At 45.3% G+C, this 18937-nt stretch overlaps 1 long non-coding RNA gene and 2 pseudogenes across 2 annotated transcripts in view; 2 read left to right on the top strand and 1 right to left on the bottom strand.

Moving 5' to 3' along the window:
* LOC148522636 (uncharacterized) overlaps positions 1-18937 on the bottom strand; it is a 764886-nt pseudogene that overhangs the window by 178371 nt on the left and 567578 nt on the right. The gene's annotated exons all lie outside the window — the stretch shown is intronic.
* Positions 1-18937, top strand: part of LOC148522640 (uncharacterized) — an 808266-nt pseudogene that overhangs the window by 742888 nt on the left and 46441 nt on the right.
* The window catches only part of LOC148522641 (uncharacterized), a 72705-nt gene that overhangs the window by 8072 nt on the left and 45696 nt on the right, over positions 1-18937 (top strand). Inside the window, exon 2 of the long non-coding RNA XR_015878530.1 lies at positions 18729-18870. This is a non-coding gene — a long non-coding RNA (uncharacterized LOC148522641). The remainder of the gene's footprint in view (positions 1-18728; positions 18871-18937) is intronic.

Here is an 18937-nt window from a genome sequence, read left to right as displayed (position 1 = left end):
AGTAACACAAGGATGTGAAGGTAACAAATCCCAGAGAATATTATCATGTCTAAGGATCCTATAATTTCTGGAGACAATCTCCTTAATTTCCCTAAAAGAGTTGTTATATTTACAAATAAAGGCTAATCCCTATCTGGTTTATGATTCTTTCCTCTAGTATCACTTAATTGTATATTATCATTACTCTCAGTAATTTTTGGGGTTAAAAGTGTGTCCCTATCTAGAGCCAAAACATCTATAAAAGCCTTTTCTAGTAATGCTTCAGGATATCTCTGTGACTTAAAAGTATCCATCATGCCTCTCGCTTGGAGAGAATAAGTCTCTTTTGTGGAACAGTTATGTCAAAGACGCATAAACTGTCCCCTGGGTATGTTGCGCTTCCATGGGGCATAGTGAGCGCTATCAGAATGTAGATAGGCATTCGTATTGACTGGTTTCGTGAAATTCGAGATGATAATTTTACCCCCACAGATCTCAAGAGTAAGGTCCAAGAAGTCAACTCGGTGACTATCAATATTGTGAGTGAAGTGCAAATTGTGACTGTTATTATTAAGGTGAGTGACAAAAGAAGTGGCTGATGTGGAATACCATCCCAAATAAAAAATAAATCATCTATATAATGGCCATAGAAAACCAGGTTCTCCGCCAAGCCACTACCCCACACATGGGTTTCTTCAAAGTCCCCCATGTATAGATTCGCGTAGCTGGGCGCGAACCTGGTTCCCATGGCCATTCCCATTACCTGTATATAGTGAGTGTCCAAAAATATGAAATGATTGTGAGTGAGGATGAAAGAAGCACATTGCAATAAAAAATTCCTGTGTTCCTCCCTGAGGTCATCATCCAGATCCAACCTTTTTAAAAGTGCCTCCAAACCTTTACAATGTTGTATTTTGAGTATATAAGGCAGTGACATGACTGGTCAACCTATTATTTCTGGTGTTATTTCCCTCACATCTAACCTTTCATTTTATTTGGATTCTTTTTTGCAACCTCGGGTGAGCTCCCTGAGGTCACATCTTAGAGATACAACCCATTTTCTTAATTTGATAGGATAAATTGACTTGAAATCCTCATATATATTTATGACTTTAGATGTCACTGCCTTATATACTCATATTCCACATTCTAAAGGTTTGGAGGCACTTTTAAAAAGGTTGGATCTGGATGATGACCTCAGGGAGGAACACAGGAACTTTTTATTGCAATGTGCTTCTTTCATCCTCACTCACAATCATTTCATATTTTTGGACACTCACTATATACAGGTAATGGGAACAGCCATGGGAACCAGGTTCGCGCCCAGCTACGCGAACCTATACATGGGGGACTTTGAAGAAACCCATGTGTGGGGGAGTGGCTGGGTGGAGAACCTGGTTTTCTATGGCCATAATATAGATGATTTATTTTTTATTTGGGATGGGGATTCCACATCAGTAACTTCTTTTGTCACTCACCTTAATAATAACAGTCACAATTTGCACTTCACTCACAATATTGATAGTCACCTAGTTGACATCTTGGACCTTACTCTTGAGATCTGTGGGGGTAAAATTATCACCTCGAATTTCCACGAAACCAGTCAATACGAATGCCTATCTACATTTTGATAGCTCTCACTATGCCCCATGGAAGCGCAACATACCCAGGGGACAGTTTATGTGGCTTCAACATAACTGTTCCACAAAAGAGACTTATTCTCTCCAAGTGAGAGACATGATGGATACTTTTAAGTCACGGGGATATCCTGAAGCATTACTAGAAAAGGCTTTTATAGAAATTTTGGATCTAGATAGGGACACACTTTTAACCCCCAAAATTACTGAGAGTAATGATAATATACAATTAAGTGATACTAGAGGAAAGAATCAGAAACCAGATAGGGATTAGCCTTTATTTGTAAATATAACAACTCTTTTAGGGAAATTAAGGAGATTATCTCCAGAAATTATAGGATCCTTAGACATGATAATATTCTCCGGGATTTGTTACCTTCACATCCTTGTGTTACTTTTTGGAAAAATAGATCACTAAAGTCTATTTTAGCCCCTAGTCACTCAGAACATAAGAATGAAAACAAAACTACGAGACATGTATCGAATAGTCTTAATTGGTTAACTTCTAAACCTTTAGAATTCCATAGATGCGGTAAACCTAGATTTATTTTTTATTTATTTATTAACAGTTTCTTATATAGCGCAGCATATTCCGTTGCGCTTTACAATTTGAAACATTGATAGAACAAAACAGGGTAATAACTGACAGACATAGAGGTAAGAGGGCCCTGCTTGCAAGCTTACAATCTATAGGGAAATAGGCATTGATACACAAGGATAGGTGCTATATATTGCAATTTGGTCCGGCCAGAATGCAGAGTTTCTTGGTGGGCTGCATGATCCAGTCACACAGGAATGTCGGCAAAATGTCAGGAGTATGTGAGAGAAAGACAATATGTGAGGTTATGTGTGGACTGTGACAGGGGATGTAATAAGACATGGAAGCTATGAAAGTTATGTGGTCAGTTCTGGAATCTGATAAGCTTGTCTGAAGAGGTGAGTTTTCAGGGAACGCTTGAAGGATTGAAGAGTAGAGGTAAGTCTTATTGTGTGTGGTAAGGCATTCCATAGAGTGGGTGCAGCCCGAAGAAAGTCCTGTAACCGTAAATGGGAGCAAGTAATGCGCGGGGATGAGAGACGCACCATGTGTTCCCATATGGCTAGACGCACCACAGAAATCCTCTTACCATTTACAGGAGAAAACTATATTTTGAATTCTTTTATGAACTGTGATTCTAAGTACATCATTTATTTATTGTCTTGTGAGTGTGGCCTATATTATGTAGGCCGCACTATTAGACCTTTGAGAACCCGATTTATGGAGCACCGACGTAATATTGTCAATCGCAGTACTTTGAATAGTGTTAATAGATATTTTAATATTAAACACAACAGTGATCCTTCCTGCTTAAAAATTCTAGGATTAGAAACCATTGGGATGACCTCTAGGGGTGGTAATAGGTTCAATAGACTCTGTAGCAGAGAGGTCTTTTGGATGCTCAATTTCAACTCTTTACACCCTGAAGGACTAAATGAATCAATGGAACTCAACTCTGTCATCACCTGATTTTTTCTTATAGTCATGATATTAATAATCTTCTGGTTATTATGTTACACTTATTTAGGTTTCTTTGAGTATATATTCCTAGTATCTCTATATGGATTTTTTTTAGTCATTATTGTCAGTATTGCTACTATTTATCAGAGGTGTTTCCATTTGGATAGTATTTACGTGACATCTCATGGACAGATCCCTATATACTCCCCATAATACTGAGTTCTCTCTATGTTATGAGTTCTGCCATTCATAACATGTAGAGTTTCATCTATCACTTCAGACCCTATAATCTTTCATAAGTTCTTCTCATTCCTTATAGTTTTTTAGCATGGTTTCTTTCTATGTATACCCTGTAACCAGTATTGTTAGTATATTAATTTATTATTTTCTGGTATAGGGATTTTCCCTATGTGATTGAAGATGATGTCAGCTGAACCCCCGGTGCATATACGTGGAGCTATTTTTATCATCCACACTCTTCTGATGGGATTATGTCAGCATATGTGTTCATCACGTTCATGTGGTGATTTTGTGGTTTATATATGCAATGTCATTCATGTTATCAGTGAAACTCATGGGACGCGCTGGGGACTTTACTTCTCAGGTGACTCATTTTTAATATGTAAACAGATCGCAGAACACATAAGTACGCATCATAAGTGACGTGTTTTTTACAATTTATTTACAATTTTTTTTATTTGGTAACACCTGACAACATGATCTATAATGATCACGTGATCGGGAGTCCGGAATCAAGGAAGTATCTCAACTGCGCGTCATTCGTGACATTTTTTATTTACAATTTTTTGATTGGGTAATACCCGATCACGTGACCTATGATGATCACGTGATCGGGAGTCCGGAATCACGGAAGCACCCTGACTTATTAATGGAGATTGTTTAAGGTAACTTTCTATAAATATTCGATTTATTTATAACATTTTTATTATGGGATAATAGTATGACTGCCTCCTGTATTTACTATTCAGATTTACTTACTGATGGATGGTATTTCTGTATTTGTTCACTTGCATTGATTGATTTCATGTGTTTTGAATTTTCAATTCTCTGACCCATATTCTACACTCCTGATGAAGCTGAGCAACCATTGCTCAGCGAAACGCGTTGAGGCCAACCAGAGACCCTCCACCTCATTATCTTGTGGACCATCGTGATATTGTTGCAATATCTGGCATACACTGCCTACCTGGAGTCATTACACCGTGGAATTACCCCTTCAGCTGTGGGTGCTTCCTCATCATTGGGCTTCAGCCTGTCATTTTATCATGTTTGCTGGATGCCAGAGGATTTTCCAAACAGCCTTTTCAACCTGGAACTGGTAAAGTGCTGCTGCTTACAATAACATTATTGTGGCTAATTGCCATTATAAGTGGGACCTATAGAACTTCCTATACCCACTCAGCTCCCTGCTGCTTATATGGGGATACACCATTTATATTTGAGGGACTAATCAGAGAGACCAGTATAGCCATACTTTCACTATTGGTCCCAGGTGGACTCATTACAATCATTTTTATGTGTATGTTATGTCTTCTATGTTGTTTGCCTTTATGATATATATTTTTTATGAATACTACATGCCAATTGTATTCTTTTAAGTGCTAATTAGCTCAATAAATGTTCATCTGTTATTATTATATATTTGAAACCATCCATCAAGCTTTATTTACCCATTTACCACATTTTTAATTCACCTTTGGCCTCTCAGACTGTGAGCTAGACCAGGATTCAGATATCGGTAAATCACGGTCGTGGCTGCATATCACATGAGTGTGGTCCAATACAGTCATGTAGTCCTACAACTTATATATTTCAAAAGGGAACACTACCCAGATACCACTGATATATGCTATAAACATAATCTAAAGCATTTAATTGCCTAAGTGAACTAAGAACATTTATTGTTGCAGTTACTACTTCTAGGCAGATGTAGGCAGAAGTAGCAAGAAAAGAATATGACCTATACATGGCAAGAGACTTTCCAAACTTCTAGATGTCACAGGACTTTTCTAACTTCTCTATATCTAAATGTCAGACAGAACACTGATAAAAAGTACTATATGCAAAGCAAAATGGAGGATAGCACCATTTTGTTCCATTCCAGTACAATGTATCAACAGGTGCTTCCAGCTGTGTCCCAGGGAGAGAGGTTCTCATTCTGAGAGAAAGGAAAATGCTCCATTGATGAGCTCCAAAATGACTCAGAGTCCATGTGAATTGGACCATCCTGTCTTATCACTATGAAGAAGTCCAGAAGAGAAAAGGATTTGTTCTTCTACTGAGGTGAAAGTGGGCACCTGGTCCATACATGCCTGAATAAGTCAGAAAAGAGGAGAACCTGAGACCTGATGGGGCAAAGATCTCCGTTTGTTCTTTCAAAAATTCAACTAACTCCTTGATAATCCCTGTATGATTAATCTAATCTACTGGACCTTCTGAACTGATTGTGGAGCCTCTGGATAAATCATCAATTTGAGATTAGCTTCCAGATGAGCATCTTAATTCTGAGTAACATACATGTCTGAATCCCTGGTGTACAAGCTGGAGTCTGACCATATGTAAAAGTATCAGCCCTTCCCCTGGTATACCAACCGGCGTGTGAACATATGTAAATGCTAGTGTCAGCCCTTCCCTGGTGTTACAAGCCGGCATGTGACCATATGTAAATGCTAGTGTCAGCCCTTCCCCTGGTGTACAAGCCAAAGTGTGGTTTGTTTGTCCTGTCAGGGCCAAATTGTGTGTTTATTTTTACCCTGTGGGGGCTAATGTGTAGTTTTTTTGTCCTGGTGGGGGTTAATGTGTGTGTGTCTGTTTTTTTTTCATGTGAAGGCCTATGTATGTGTCTTTTTACAATGTGGGGGCATCTTAATATTTTGCTTAAATTGATTCCTTTGTATTTTTTTGTTTCCTATAAAATCATTTTTTTTAATTAAAACGTAGGGAAAATTTTATTTTTGTTCAGTTAACAAAAGTATTACCGGGTGGGGGGCACTCCAACATTACTCGCACAGGGTGCTAGTAGAGCTGGAGCTGGCCCTGAGTATAGGATCTTTTTTGCAGGTACATCCAAATGGATTTCTACATGTGACAAGGAGAAAAGAACATCTGACAGCAGGTAAGTATGTGTGAGTGGGATAAGTGTATCTAATAATTTTTTACTGTATACGGTGTGTGTACTGTCTTTATTTAACTATTTGTTTTACAGTGGGTGTGCGGGTGCTGTCCGCCTGCTGGCACTTGTAGTTCCACAAGTGCCAAAGGGTAGGCATGCTGTCACCTGTAGTTCCACTGTAAAATAAAATAGTTTGACTACTATTTAAAACCAGGACTAGCCCAGCAGCCTGGTGCTGGTTCCTAAAGTTGGGTGGAACCCTACTCATTTTGTTCTCCATAATTTTAGGAACTATGAATAGTCTGGGGTTGGTTATGTCTTTAGGGGGGAGACCCTACATCATTTTATTTTAACATTTAACCCATTTTTAACAGGTACAACACAAGCAGTTTGCACATATCTCACTGATATGTGCAGGCTGCTTGCTCGGGTGAGTTTTACAGAGAGAAAACACTACAATCTTGGCTGAGTAATCTCATTTAAACTTGCAGCTTGGGCAAGAAATCTCGATCTGCTTCACCATTGGCCAACTCACTCTCAGCTAAACTCACTTCTTAGTCATTTTGCGAGTTGAAAAATGGTAACCTCACCCGAATTTTGGCAATGCAAAGAGAGTTTTAAAAAAAAAAACTCTACCAACCTCGATTCTTAGTAAATTTACCCCCTAGAGAACACTATTCCCCATAGTTCCCTCCCTAGTCTCTCTCTCTCTCTCTCTCTCTCTCTCTCTTTCTCTCTCCCATCTCCCTCTTTCTACCCCCTTCTTCCTCTCTTCCACTATCTCTTTTTTCCCCAATCCTCTCCACTTATCTCTTGCTGCTTCTTTCCTAACTTCACATCCTCTGCACCATCTTCTCCATCTCTGTACATGTGAAGCTTTTTTAATTTTATCCTAACCTGATTGCAGGGATATTCAATTGCATTGCCACTGCCAGCCAATCAGAACACTAGTTAACAGATCCCACCCCTGGACAGTCAGAGCATTGACATGGGGTAGGTGTGCACTCCGCAGGATTTCACAAGGTGGAATTGGGAGCTCTATCTGGTACAGGCAAATCACATTGTCCTGGTCTCTCACAGACACAAGGGAGAAGGTAGTGATTAATCCACTACACACTGCGGAACTGGCCACAAGCAGTGACCTTGGAATATGCTGGGAGTTAAGCTGGGTACACACTAGACGATATCTTGAATGATTTGGCAGATTCCGATGCATCGGAACGACAAATCAATCACATGGTACAGTATGTATGGATTCAGTTTGATTTACCGCCGGCAGCGGCATCCCGACAGCAGTAAAGATTCCGATCGTCCCAATGTACTGTAAGTATTTGCTAACCTAATTCCCCCCCTAACCTTAACCCTCCCTTAGGGGTGCCTAACCCTAGCCTCCCCTCTAAGTGCCTAACCCTAATCCCCCCTCTAAGTGCCTAAACCTAACCCCCCCTTGACTGCTGCCTAAACCTAAGTCCTCCGGGGGGTGCCTAACCCTAACCTCCCCCGGGGGGGTGTCTAACCATAACCCCCCCTTCCCCTAACCTAACCCTAACCACCTGGGGGGGGTGCCTAACTCTAAGTCCACCCCGGGAGCACTAAACCTAACCCTCCCCCCCGTGGCTGTCTGCATCCGGTGCCTGGCATCCCTTCGATTGGGATGCCGGGTGCTGGTCTCCTGGTGTAGGTATAATGACAGGCATTGAGATTTCGAAGCCTTTCATTTAACCCTTGCCGGGATTAGACAGTCAGGAAGCAGGCAGTTGGATTCCATCCATCGGCCTCCCGACTTCTTCCCAAGGTGTACGCACTGTGCCAAGCGCAAATTGTCCATTGCCTTCTCAGATCTTTTGAACATGCAGAAAGATCTAAAGACACCACTAGAAATACCATGCCACACTCCCCCCCCCCCCCCCGTGCCATGGCTGCCGGAATCGGCAAGTATGGATGCACTTGCCAATGCTGGTACCCCTGCTGGGTATGTCGCTAACTAGGTCTGTACACACTAATTGATGTACAATGTACTGGCCTTTAGGGATGGCAGAAGTCTGGGGAGCTTGGCTCTCAATGCACCCATTAGATAGGCTGCTGATACACATTTATCTCTTTTGGGGAGAGGGCACATATATAGTGTATGGTGTTATGTTAGCAGATGGAGTGTGAGTGTCATCTGCTCCATTATGCCAATGCACGATTATGAAACAGATACTTTACAAATGCCACACACCTGAAAGTTATTTGTTCTTGAAATTGCCTACTTTTCATAAATCATCATCAGATTGGCTTAGTGTAGCAACAGCACCAATGGTTTTTTTAATGTTATTCTGGCTGCATGCAGGGACTAAGATTTGCAAAATAAATAAATAAAATGAATCTATCCAGAACAGGGCACCCAGGATCAAATTATGTCTGGGGAGCCTTAATCCTTATGTGCGACCTTTCATGTACAGTAAGTTACCATTATTGGCCATGGCTTCTAGCTCCATCGGTATTGGCTGATATGCTGCAGTACTGAGGGGAAGGTGAGGCTCTGCTAGCGGTTGGAGGGTTCTGTAGTGGTGATACACAAAGGGTGTGATGTCATTCAACCCCACCCCCAGTGCTGAGCTTAACCGGCAGCTGCAGACCCACCTTGCGGGGGACTTCAGCGCATTACAATCTGAATGAATCAGCGGCGACTGAAGGGGCAGATCCCAAAGCATGCCAAGCAGCTTGCCGCATGACTCAGGCTGCTGTCATATCCCAGGGACAAACTGTATGGCACCAGAAAAAAACAGAGGTAACCCCTGACCAATCCAAAACAAATATAATCACAAAGGTACACAAGTTACTGGGATACAAATGTAGTTATAGCAACAGAGGGTAAACAGAAAAAAATTCCTATTTCCTTTTCCTGTTGGCTCTTTGGAAGGCCAGCCCATTATGTAAATTGCAGGAAGATTTAGCACATTTCAACAGGTATATATTTAGATGGCAGTGATGGTTGGTCAGGGCAGGGGCGGATTGGGCCGCCGGGAACTCGGGAGAGTTCCCGCTGGGCCGGACCCCTGCTGCTTGCCGCCGGGCTGCCCCTCATTGTTGCGGGACCGGCTGCTTTGATCGGAGCTCAGCTCCGATCATGCAGCATTGGCTGTTTGGAGGAGCCCTGTCTCTCTGTTAGCCGGCTCTGCAATAAAGCTTATTCTGTATATTGAAACAGCACACGTGACGTCATGACGTCACGCGCGCCGCACTGCTGAGACGCAGACACTGCCGGAGAGGAGCCGTGGACAGAATAGAAGGGAGCAGGAGCACCAGCAAGACACTGATTATGGTGAGGCTGCAGAGGCTGCTGCGTGGTGTGCTGCTTGGCTGAAGTGTTTGTGCTCGTGAGGGGACTTTCAAAGGCTCAGACACGCCATCTTACTCAGGTTGTGAGTGGGGCTGGAGGGACAGGTTACAGAATCACCTACAGTACAGTATATACAGTATAGTGATTTCAGCTGCCAACTTCCTCCTTACACCAAAGCTGAATTCAGGACTGTGCCCTGCCCCTGTCACCTCTGTCCTGGCCCTGTTAACCCTGTCCCCTCTGTCCTGGCCCTGTTAACCCTGTCCCCTCTGTCCTGGCCCTGTTAACCGTGTCCCCTCTGTCCTGGCCCTATCCTTTTCACCTCTGTCCTTGTCCTGTCATCTCTTTCATGGTCCTGTCAATGCTGTCCTGGACCTGTCACCTCTGTCCTGGCCCTATCACCTCTATCCTGCCCTGTCCCTTCTGACCTGGTCCTGTCATTGCTGTCCTGTCCCGCACTGCTTTGTCACCTCTTTACTGCCCTATCCCCACTGTCCTGTCCCTGTCACCACTCTCCTGATCCTGTCATCTCTGTCCTTTTCCCAATGTCTGGACCACCAAAACTGGACCACCAGACATATTGGACAGAAATATTTATAGGTGTTTACGCAGCCTTAGGAAAGTAAAAAGCTGGCATATCAAGGTCAGACAAGCCTGGTAGTAGAAAGAGTGTCCAGAGGATATCAGCAGGGCCATCTTTTCCATTGGGCTTGTTGGGCAGTTGCCCAAGGGCCCAAAGCTTGTAGGGGCCCCTGCAGCCGTGGCAAGTTGGTAAATTTGTGATATTTTTATAAGCTGGCCAATGGTGCACTGTATTCTGATCTAACCTCCCCCATTCCACCCCCCCCACACCTCCCCCCGGTGACGAGTACTCACCTCAGTCCCAGTTTCACTTCATCCGCAGGCTTCAGACCAGTCAGAGTCTTTCTGCATGTGTGGGGGTTCTGATGGGCATGGGTTTAATTTTATTGACCATTTAAATTTTTTCCCATGAATGGGTGAGTAGGGGGCCCCAGTGCATTGCTTTGCCCAGGGCCCACACTGCTATTAAGATAACCCTGGATATCAGAAGCATGTTTGAAAATGGAGCCACAGCGCTTTCTACTCACAGGCTTGGTTGCCCCGGATATGCCAGTAATATAGCTGCATTAGCATAAAGTCACAGACACAAATGCAGCAAAAGATGCAAGGAAGGCCACGGCTGCCTCTGACTCAGAATCAGGTCCTAAGAGGAGGGAGTATCCCAAAGTTCCTCCACAGACCCTGCCCCCCTCCACAGGCCCGCCCCCATTAGGGCTGGTTCCAGAAATTTCCCTGGCTGGTTTTCAATCCCAATCCGCCCCTGGGTCAGGGTGTATGAACAAACACCATATGCAGATATATCTATATATGTGTATGCAGCATAAGTAACTGCAGCCCTGGGGGGATTGGTCATAGGGGTCTCCGGGAAGATTCCTTGTTGGCCGACACCTGTGAGACCCCCTGTCAGCTGGGGTGACTTTAAAAAAAAAGACATGTAGGGAAATAGACTCTAACTATTGCTGCTGCTTAGTTAGTAGTTTGTTTGGCAAAGTCTGTGGTTGGCCAGTGCTGTGCCCTTGTGGGTGGGGCATGTGGGCCTGTGTTCCGGTGAGGAGAAAGGAGGGTGTGTTCTCCCAGCATGCAGGAGCTAGAGAAGAGAAATTTGAGGTTGAGAGGCTGCTGGGGGTGTGAAGGGCAGGTATGCCATCTACTGGAACATAATCAACCTCAGGTCAGTGCTTCCATACCTGCTGCTCAGTTCCCCATTTTTAACTCCAGCCCAGTAAACCCTCCTTCTCACCAACTCCCCAACCCAATTTCCCCCTCTTCTCCAGGCCAGTGTCCCTAACAATTTCAATGATCCCCCTTTCTTGGTGTCTACCACCCAGCTAGCACAGCGTCTTCCCCTTCACAATGCGCCCACTGCCCCCCCACCTAGAACCCCCAGCCAGCCCAGTCACAGTGCCCCTCATTCAGCCCAGTGTCCCCGCATCGTCTAGCCCCCCCATCCCATACAGCCTAGTGTCAATCATCGCACCGTTCCCCCTCTTTCAGCCCAGTGACCACCCACCACCACGTCCATGCCTCCATAACTGGGAACAATGCACCCACTCCCCAGAGACATGGAGGTTGAGAGGCTGCTGTGGGTGTGCTGGGCTAGGTATGCCTTCTACAGGAACAGAAACAACCTTAGCCCAGTGCTCCCCTTTTTATCTCCCCCTTCCCCAGCCCAGTGTCACCAACAATTTCAGTGGCTCCCTATCTAAGTTTCAACCACCAGCCAGTCTAGTTTATCCCTTGTTCCAAACCAGTTCACTGTCTTGCTAGCCCAGTCACAGTGCCCCTCATTCAGCCCAGTGTCTCCCATTCAGCCCAGTGTCCCCGCTTCTTTTAGCCCCCACTTCCCATATAGCCTAGTGTCCCTCATCACACCATTCCCCCTCTTTCAACCCAGTGACCACCCACCACCACATCCATGCCTCCATAACAGGGAACAATGCAGCCACCACTTCCCACTCCCCAGAGACATGGAGGTTGAGAGGCTGCTGTGGGTGCACTGGGCTAGGTATGCCTTCTACTAGGTATGCCTTCTACTGGAGCAGAAACAACCTTAGTCCAGTGCCCCCTTTTTGTCTCCCTCTTCCCCAGTCCAGTGTCACCCACAGTTTCAATAACTCCCTTTCTTAAGTTTCAACCACCCAGCCAGTCTAGTTTATCTCTCATTCCCAACCAGTTCACTGTCCCACCAGCCCAGTCACAGTGCCCCCCCATTCAGCCCAGTGTCCCACATCTTCTTGTCCCTCTTCCCAATCAGCCAACTCACGCCACTGCCACACTGACTGGGAACACTGCAGCCACCATGTATTCCCCACTCCCCAATTTTTAGGGAAGCCCCCTCACCTGACATCCCTAAGTCCCCCACCCATCTGCTCTCTGCTCCCCTTCTCTCCTGCACCCAATGTTAGGTTTCAGTTTCTAAATAAAAAAGGTGGATATCACCATGTAGGGTCCTAGGATGTCAGGGGAAGGGCCAAACATTACAGGGAGGGGGAGAGTTATGACAAACACTTCATAAAGCTTCAGTCTCTGACCCCTACAACATTCTGTTACCTCTACATCCAGCTGTCCCTTGCAGGGCTGCCCTCCCCTTCTCTGTCTGTTTTCTGCACATGGACATGTGTGGTGTTATTAATGACATATATAAAATATAAATTCGGGGTGAGCGGGTTCGGATTTCTGAAATCCGAACCCACACCGAGCCCCCCTGATCCGAGGCCGATCCGAGTCAGGCTTGACTTTTCCCGCCTGACTCGGATCTGAAATCGAGGCAAAACATCATCATCCCGCCTTCCGGGTCTCGCGGGTTTTGGATTCTATATAAGGTACCCGCGTCGGTGCCATTTTCTCACTTGGCTGTGGACAGTGAAGAGGGAGGGTGGGAGATAGGGCTGGCTGGGCTGTGTAGGGTAGTGCAGTGTAGTGTTGTGCTGTGCTGTGCTGTGCTGTGCTGCGCTGTGCTGCTGTTGTCCATAGGGGCTGTGTCCACTCCTCCAAAGTCCATAGGGGCTGGCTGTGTTATGCTGTGCTGCTGTTGTCCATAGGGGCTGGGTCCACTCCTCCAAAGTCCATAGGGGCTGGCTGGGCTGTGTTGTGCAGTCAGTTGTCCATAGGGGCTGTGTCCACTCCAAACTCCTGTACAGTGTCCCAGTCCTAAAGGGGTGCTCTGTTGTAGTGTTATCCAAGGGGTGCTCTGTCCATCAGGGGTGCTCCCCCCAAGTGCAAAAAAATAAATATTTTTTCTGTGTTTATGAATTGTATGCGCAGTAGCCGCATGTGCATCAACGAAGTAGCGCCAAGCGTGCGTCTGTGTCATAAATAAAGGGCCGGCTGGCTTGACCATTAAAGGGTGCTGTAACCCCCAAAGTGCACTCCAAACAAAATAAAAAATAATTTTCTGTGTTTGTGAATTGTTTGCACTGTGGCTGCACGTGCATCAACAAAGGAGTAGCGCAAAGCATGCGCCTGTGTCCCATAAGTAAAGGGCCAGCTGGCTTGTCCATTAAAGGGTGCTGCAACCAACAAAGTGCACTCCAAACAAAATAAAAAATTATTTTCTGTGTTTGTGAATTGTGTGCACTGTGGTCACATGGTTATCAACAAAGTAGCGCCAAGCGTGCGCCTGTGTCATACGTAAAGGGCCGGCTGACTTGACCATTAAAGGGTGATGTAACCCCCAAAGTGCACGCCAAACAAAATAAAAATTATTTTTTGTGTTTGTGAATTGTGTTCGCAGTAGCCGCACGTGCAACAACAAAGTAGCACCAAGCGTGCGCCTGTGTCATAAGTAAAGGGCCAGTTGGCTCGTCCATTAAAAGGTGCTGTAACCCCCAAAGTGCACTCCAAAAAATATTTTTTTTTTCTGTGTTTGTGAATTGTGTGCACTGTACATGCATCCTCAAAGAAGCAGCACCAAGCGTGCGTCTGTCTGTTAAAGGGTGGTGTAACCCCCAGAGTGCACTCCAACCAAAAAAAAAAATTATTTTCTGTGTTTGTGAATTGTGTGCACTGTGGCCGCACGGTTATCAACAAAGTAGCACCAAGCATGCGCCTGTGTCATACGTAAAGGGCCGGCTGGCTTGACCGTTAAAGGGTGCTGTAACCCCCAAAGTGCACTCCAAACAAAATAAAAAATTATTTTCTGTGTTTGTGAATTGTGTGCACTGTGGCTGCACGTGCATCAACAAAGGAGCAGCGCCAAGCATGCGCCTGTGTCCCATAAGTAAAGGGTTGGCTGGCTTGTCTGTTAAAAGGTGCTGTAACCCCCAAAGTGAACTCCAAACAAAATAAAAAATTATTTTTTGTGTTTGTGAATTGTGTTCGCAGTAGCCGCACGTGCAACAACAAAGTAGTACCAAGCGTGTGCCTGTGTCATAAGTAAAGGGCCGGTTGGCTCATCCATTTAAGGGTGCTGTAACCCCCAAAGTGCACTCCAAAATTTTTTTTTTTTTCTGTGTTTGTGAATTGTGTGCACTGTACGTGCATCCTCAAAGCAGCAGCGCCAAGCGTGCGTCTGTCTGTTAAAGGGTGGTGTAACCCTCAAAGTGCGCTCCACAAAATATAAAAAATTCTTTTTTTTCTGTCTTTGTGAATTGTGTGCACTGTAGCTGCATGTGCATCAACAAAGGAGCAGCGCCAAGCATGCGCCTGTGTCCCATTAGTAAAGAGCCGGCTGGCTCATTTCTTAAAGGGTGGTGTAGCCCACAAAGTGCACTAGTCTCCAACAAAAATAAAAAATTATTTTCTGTGTTTGTGTGCGCCTTAGCCGCATGTATATATCAATATAACATAAATGGAGGACCAAACTTTCTCCGATAAAAATAAAATAGGGAAAGATCAAGAACCACTTCCTCCTAGTGCTGAAGCTGCTGTCACTAGTCATGACATAGACGATAACATGCCATCAACGTCGTCTGCCAAGGCAGATGCCCAATGTCATAGTAGAGGGCATATACAATCCCAAATGACAAAGTTCAGGAAAATGAGCTTAAAAAAAACATTTAAATCATCTGAGGAGAAACGTAAACTTGCCAATATGCCATTTGCGACACAGAGTGGCAAGGAACGGCTAAGGTCTTTCCCTATGTTCATGACTAGTGGTTCAGCTTCACATGACGATGGAAGCCCTTATCCCGCTAAAAAAATCAAACGAGTTAAGCTGGCAAATGCATATGCGAAGAACTGTGCATTCTAAGAAGATATCACAAATCCCGAAGGAGAGTCCAAGTGTGGTGGCGTTTGCGATGCCTGACCTTCCCAGCACTGGACGGGAAGAGGTGGCTCTTTCCACCATTTGCACACCCTCTGCAAGTGCTGAAAGGAGCACCCACAGTCCACTTGCTGATATGCAAATTGAAGATGTCACTGTTGAAGTACAACAGGATGAGGATACTGGTGTAGCTGTCGCTGAGGAGGAAGTTGGCGAGGAGGATTCTGATGGTGATGTGGTTTGTTTAAATCAGGCTCCGGGGGAGACAGTTGTTGTCCGTGGGATGAAAAAATGAAAAAGCCCATCACGGTCATGCCTGGGCAGAAGACCAAACATTCCACCTCTTTGGTCTGGCAATATTTCTATCCAAATCCGGACAATAACTGTCTTGCCATATGTACCATATGTAAAGGTGAAATAAGTAGGGGTAGGGACGTTAACCACCTAGGAACATCCTCCCTTATACGTCACCTGCAGCGCGTTCATAAAAAGTTACTGTCAAGTTCAGAAACTTTGGCTAAGACCGTAAGCAGTCTAGGGACACCTAAATCCCTTCGTCCTGTTGGATCCAAGTGCCTGCTAACCACACCGTCAACTCCCTCCTCGTCAATTTCCTCCTTAGTCAGGATCGGAAGTAGTCCTGCAGGCCATGTCACTGGCATGACTGAATCTCCTAACCGGGATTCCTCCGGAGGATCCTGAATTGCTATGCCTACTGCTGCCACTGCTGCTGTTGCTGCTGGGAGTTGTTCATCATCCCAGATTGGAAGTAGGAACACCACTACTTTTACTAAACAATTGACCCTCCAACAGTCCTTAGCGAGGAGGATGAAGTACGACAGCAGACATCCTGAAGCAAAACGTATAACTGAGGCCTTGACTGCTATGTTGGTGTTAGACATGCATCCGGTATCTGCCATTAAATGGGATTTAGACAATTGATGGAGGTAGTGTGTCCCCGGTTCCAAATACCGTCTAGATTCCACTTCACTAGGCAGGTGATACCGAGACTGTACAGAAACGTCAGAAAAAGTGTCCTCAGTGTCCTAAAAAATGCAGTTGTACCCAATGTCCACTTAATCACGGACATGTGGACAAGTGGAACAGGGCAGACTAAGGACTATATCACTGTGACAGCCCACTGGGCAGATGTATCACCTTATGCAGCAACAACGGCAGCGTCACCAGTAGCAGCATCTCAGAAACGCCAGCTCGTTCCAAGGCAGGCTACGCTGTGTATCACTGGTTTCAGTAAGAGGCACACCGCCGACAACCTCTTAGAGAAACTGAGGGAAATCATCGCCAGTGGCTTACCCCACTTAGACTCTCCTGGGGATTTGTGATATCTGACAACGCCACCAATATTGTGTGGGCATTACATCTGGGCAAATTCTAGCACGTCCCATGTTTTGCTCACACAATAAATTTGGTGGTGCTGAATTTTCTGAAAAGCGACAGGGGCGTGCAGGAGACGCTTTGGGTGGCCACTTTCGCCATTCAGCAACTGCGTGCTGAAGACTGGAGCACCAGCAAACACTCTTGAACCTGCCCCGCCATCACCTGAAGCAAGAGGTTGTGACACGGTGGAACTCAACCCTCTATATGCTTCAGAGGATGGAGGAGCAGCAAAAGGCCATTCAAGCCTATACATCCACCTATGACATAGGCAAAGGAGGGGGTATACACCTGACTCAAGCACAGTGGAGAATGATTTCCATGTTGTGCAAGGTTCTCCAGCCCTTCGAACTTTCCACATGTGAAGTCAGTTCAGACTCTGCCAGCTTGAGTCAGGTCATGCCCCTCATCAGGCTTTTGCAGAAGCAGCTGGAGAAAGTGAAGGAAGAGCTAAGATGTGGGACTTGTGGATGAAGCCCTTCATTCTCTTTGCCAGGATTCCAGGGTGGTCAATCTGTTGAAATCAGACCACTACATTTTGGCCACCATGCTCGATCCTAGGTTTAAAGCCTATGTGGTGCCTCTCTTTCTGGCCGACACAAGCCTGCAGAGGTGCAAAGACCTGCTGGTGAAAACGCTGTCAGCTGAAGCGGAACGTGACACGTCAACAGCTCCTTCTTCATTTTCTCCCGCAACTGGGGCTGCCAGGAAAAAACTTAGGTATCCTAAGCAACCCGCTGGTGGTGATGCAGGGCAGGCAGGACCAAGTTTGGACATCTGGTCCGGACTGAAGGACCTGGCAACAATTTCTGACATGTCTACTGTCACTGCATATGATACTGTCACCACTGACAGAATGGTGGAGGATTACATCGGTGACAGCATCCAAGTAGGCATGTCAGACAGTCCGTACCTCTACTGGCAGGAAAAAGAGGCAATTTGGAGGCCCCTGTACAAACTGGCTCTATTTTACCTGAGTTGCCCCCCTCCAGTGTGTACTCCAAAAGAGTGTTTAGTGCAGCCAGGAACCTTGTCAGCTAAAGGCGTAGGAGGTTGCTTCCACAAAATGTGGAGAAGATGATGTTCATAAAAATGAATTATCAGCTCTTCCAGGGAGACCAGCCTCCAGAATGTACAGAGGGACCTGTGGTGGTGGATTCCAGCGGGGACGAATTAATACTTTGTGAGGATGAGGATGTACACAACACTGAAGAGGGTGAGGAATCGGTGGATGAGGAGGATGAGGACGACATCTTGCCTCCGTAGAGCCAGTTTGTGCAGGGACAGATTAATTGCCATCTTGTTTTGTGGGGGCCCAAATGAACCAATAATTTCAGCCACAGTCGTGTGGCAGACCCTGGCACTGAAATTATTGGTTTGTTAAAGTGTGCATGTCCTGTTTATACAACATAAGGGTGGGTGGGAGGGCCCAAGGACAATTCCATCTTGCACCTCTTTTTTTTCTATGCATTATGTACTGTTTGGGGCCTAGTTTTTCAAACTGCCATCCTGTCTGCCACTGCAGTGTCACTCCTAGATGGGCCACGTGTTTGTGCCGCCCACTCGTGTCACTTAGCATAGTCATCCAGCTACCTCGGTGCAACCTTTTGGACATAAAAACACTATTGTGAGGTGTGAGGTGTTCAGAATAGACTGGAAATGAGTGAAAATTAAGGTAATTGAGGTTAATAATAGCATAGGAGCAGAAAAACCCACAAATTCTGTGATTTTAGCTGTTTTTATGCTTTTTTTTTTTTTTTAAATACAGATCCAAAACACAAAACCCAGAACCCAAAACATGGAAGGGTGGTTTTGGCAAAACCAATCCAGATCCAAAACACGAAGAAAGATCCAGATCCAGATCCAAAACCAAAACACAAAACACGAAAAGTGGCCTGTGCACACCCCTAATATAAATACAGTGTGTTACTGTGATGTTTCTGCCACTCCAACCCATCTCCTGTCTTTTCCAGGACAAGCTGCAAAAAAGCTGCGACAAATGCCCGTCAGCAGAGGTCACGTGATCTCACTCTGTGCACAGACAGGACTGGGGAGCTTAGGAGGGTGATCTGCTGCACGTTTTCCAGCATCAGGATAGATGCACTGCATACACAGGTATTACACCCCTTTCTGTCATACTCTCATCAGCACGACTACCCGCAGTGACCCTACAATGTTATTA

Source organism: Taudactylus pleione, unplaced genomic scaffold, assembly GCF_031769625.1.
Source record: "Taudactylus pleione unplaced genomic scaffold, aTauple2 ptg000145l, whole genome shotgun sequence".
Taxonomy (NCBI): domain Eukaryota; kingdom Metazoa; phylum Chordata; class Amphibia; order Anura; family Myobatrachidae; genus Taudactylus; species Taudactylus pleione.
This window is presented reverse-complemented; position numbering and strand designations above follow the sequence as displayed.